This window comes from Sinocyclocheilus anshuiensis, unplaced genomic scaffold (genome assembly GCF_001515605.1).
Source record: "Sinocyclocheilus anshuiensis isolate Anshui unplaced genomic scaffold, SAMN03320099.WGS_v1.1 scaffold80, whole genome shotgun sequence".
NCBI classification, from domain to species: domain Eukaryota; kingdom Metazoa; phylum Chordata; class Actinopteri; order Cypriniformes; family Cyprinidae; genus Sinocyclocheilus; species Sinocyclocheilus anshuiensis.
The window spans coordinates 1,635,602-1,639,395 of NW_015554102.1; the positions used below are offsets into that span (position 1 = coordinate 1,635,602).

A 3,794-nucleotide genomic window follows, 5' to 3' on the forward strand; every position below is an offset into this window, starting at 1 on the left:
AAACAGCACGCTCCATGAGGACAAGGACCAGAGCAAGCAGAAAATTATGCAATGTGCACTCAGCCTCCAAATGACCCTCTTCTCTCACAATAGTTCTCAGCTCTTTAGTGCACTTCTGTTAAGGCCAAATCCCCATCACAATCCTCTGAGCCTGAGCTATCCATTAATACAGAATTCAGCTGCTGATCAGAGATACTTTTTTTTCTTGGCAATGGCCAAGGGTGTGATTTAGTGCAGGCAAAGCTGGTCTGAGATCAGCGTTTTAGGGTAATATTCTCCCAAGGCATTCCAAACTCTGAATCTGTTTTAGAGCTCTTATTAGTGCAGTTACAGTGAGACAGAGACAGAGAGAAAAGAAACTGTAAATGACTGTGTGGCCTGGACAGCTGATGTTGTTTGTTTGCTTTTGCATGATTATTGACCTTTTGTGTTTGTGTTTTAAAGAAAGTACAAAACGTTAAGTGTTAAAAGTAGAAAAAAATGGCTAAAAAAAATAGAATGAACAATGTTTCAGGCAACAAAAAAGGGGATAAAAATTAAATGAAATAAAAACTAAAAAACGCATTTAAATATATTCACTATTAAATTGAATATATGAATTATATATATACATAATTCATAAAATTCATAAAAAAACAATATATATATGGTTTTGACACACACCTTCCAGGTGCGCCCTAGACACATCATCAGTGATGTAACCTGGGGTCATCGGGTGTTTCGGATCTTTCAACATCATACACCCTCGGCCAGGCAACCCAGCCAGGGGTGACCGGGGTAGCTTGTGTAGTCCACGGATCGCCCCTTTTGATCCACAGCCATCTTGATGCCTTCTCAGAGGCATCCATGATGTTTCTGATGGCTTTATTCTTGTGCAGTCCCCTGATTCCGAAGAGCTTGAGGGCCCTACATAACAACTGGCCAGCAAAACCTCGGCAGCCAACCTCGATGGGGAGGCAGCGGGTCTTCCATCCCCTGTTACGGCATTCGCCTGCCAACTCGTCGTACTTGGCCCTCTTCCGTTCAAACGCCTCTTCCATCCGGTCTTCCCAGGGCACAGTTAATTGATACCACCTGCCTTGATGATTCTGAAAATAGTACCATATCAGGCCTAAGCGTGGTTGTGGCGATGGTTTCTGGGAATTTAAGCTGCCTTCCCAGATCAATCTTTAGCTGCCAGTCTCGAGCTGTTGCCAGGAGTCCACCCGCTGGGTTTCTGCTCACTGATGGTTTCTCTCCTGCCTTAACAAATGTGATTGCGCGTTGTGCTGGCTGCTGGTACTTGCTGAGAGCGATCCCTGTGCTGATAGTTCTAGCGATTACCCTTAGCACCTGATCGTGGCACCACCGATAATGCCCCTCTCCCAGGGCCTTAGGGCAGCAGCTTAACATGTGCTCCAGGGATCCTCTTTTTTGGCATAGGAGGCATGTAGGGGTGTCTTTCAGGCCCCAGGAGAAGAGGTTGGTTGGACTGCGGAGGACATCGTAGACTGATTGGATAAGGAACTGGATCCAGTATGGCTCCGCTTTCCACAACTCAGTCCACGAGATCTTTCGGTCCGTCACTTGTTCCCATCGAGTCCACGCCCCTTGTTGTCGCATCCCCACCATCCTACTAATGCGCCTTTCCTCCACCCCTGCTCGGATTTCTTCTTGGACCAGTTGACGCCTGTCCTTTCCCCAGGCCTTGTCGTACCGGGGTTTATGTTTACAGCCAAGCCCTGCCGCATCCTGGGGCCACTCTCCCCACCAGCACACTGTACCACAGCTGCACCTCAGCCTGGTCAACTGCCTCCTAGGCCCTCCACTTCCTACCCGTCCTCACCACGATGCCAGCTGAGGAAACTTTGGTGTCAGTGGATTCTCTGTACAGCAGCACCTCTCTTGCTCGGGAAACCATAAATTCCTCCGACAGGCTACTGAAGCGGAGTTGTAGCTTGTTCTTCTTTCCGTATAAGGCTATACTGGTGATACTGCGAGGGAGACCCGACCACCTACGTAAAGAGTGGCTGATCTTCCTCTCAAAGCTCTCGACAGTGGTTAAGGGGCACGTCTTAAACCAGCAGTGACCAGAGGAGTTGCGGCAGAATGCCATGCTGGTAAATCCAGGCTTTGAACTTCCCTGGCAGCCCTGACTTGTCCACTGCAGCAATCCAGGCGTGCAACTCTTTTCCAGTTTCATGAAGTGCGACTGTGTCCTTAAGTGTTCTGTTAAAGACTTTTCCCAGGCTCTTAACTGACTTCTCAGTGATTGATGGAATTATATATATATATATATATCGTCAATATACATAAAAAAAATGTGAGAAAGAGTCTCGCTCTAAAATAACAGATGAACACTGGACAGATTTATGTGTAATACAGGCAAATACTACAAACTCAAGGCCCTGGAGGGAATTTGGATGGAAGAATTTAGTATGATTTTTTATAACTCCCAAATTAACAGCTTTATATACAGGCACACAGAACCGTGGCTTTTGTTGGAGGCAATGTGAAACCCCGATGGCTAATCATTGTCATATTTTTTGGGCTTGTCCGAAAATAAAAAAATTTTGGCAAGAAGTATCAGTTGAAATTGAAAAGATAATAGGAGTAAAGTTCGACTATTCGTTTATTTATATCTAGGGAAAATACTAGAAACTGTTTTAGACAAGGATAAATACTTATTAAAGATACTTTTAGCAAGCAGTAGGAAAGCCATAGCTCGTAAATGGTTGCAGGTTGACCCCCCAACAAGGGATCAGTGGTTAGGGATTGTAAATGAAATATACTCAATGGAGAGACTTACATTTATATTAAGGCTCAAATTGGAAAAATGTAACAAGTTTTGGGAAAAAAATGGATTATATACATAGACCATTGATGAAAGTGTGATATTGTACAGTATATCAAGATGTTGGAAATATTCTGTGATTTGACATTGTAACACCCATGATGACTTTTTGTTCTTTGTTCTCAATTTTAAAAAAAAGTATATATATAAAAAAAAGATTTCTGAAGGATCATGTGACACTGAAGACGGGAGTAATGATGCTGAAAATTCAGCTTTGCATCACAGGAATAAATTAGATTTTAATGTATAAAATAGAAAAATGTTATTTTGCATCATAATAATATTTCACAATATTACATTTTTCCTGTATTTTTGAAATGATGCTGAGCTTTGCATCACAGGAATAAATTAGATTTTAATGTATAAAATAGAAAAATGTTATTTTGTATTTTGCTAATATTTCACAATATTACATTTTTCCTGTATTTTTGATTAAATAAATGCAGCTTTGATGAGCATAAAAACTCCTTTAAAAAACACTAAAAATCGTTCTGATCCCAAACTTTTGAACAGTAGTGTGTATATATATATATATATATATATATATATATATATTAGTGATATCAATATTTTAATATTAATATTTTTAATCAAAGGCACACAATAAAACAGGGTAAAACACTGCAATAAACACGGCAATAAACATAGAAATGTAAAATAAAACTCCCTATTATACACGGATAAGAACTGATAAGAAAATAAGAATAAACTGTATTACTATAAAACATAAACATAAAATAAAAGTATATGTACTTGATTGTTTGAATAAAATACATTTTCAACAGAAATGACATGGTTAATATTTTTACTAAGAAAATGCATAATATTTGTTTTAAAAATGTATTATAATATTTCACTGTTTGGTAACTGTATATGGCAAGTTACGTAAAGATAACTTATAGACAGTTAACCCGTTAAAATGGTCTTACTTTTTTTTCTGTTTCTGTTTAAACTACAAGTA

General features: G+C 39.8%; 1 pseudogene; it reads right to left on the reverse strand.

Annotated features, from left to right (window-relative positions):
- Positions 1 to 689: 689 nt before the first annotated feature.
- Positions 690 to 2,261, reverse strand: LOC107669594 (uncharacterized; annotated as a pseudogene).
- Positions 2,262 to 3,794: the final 1,533 nt, after the last annotated feature.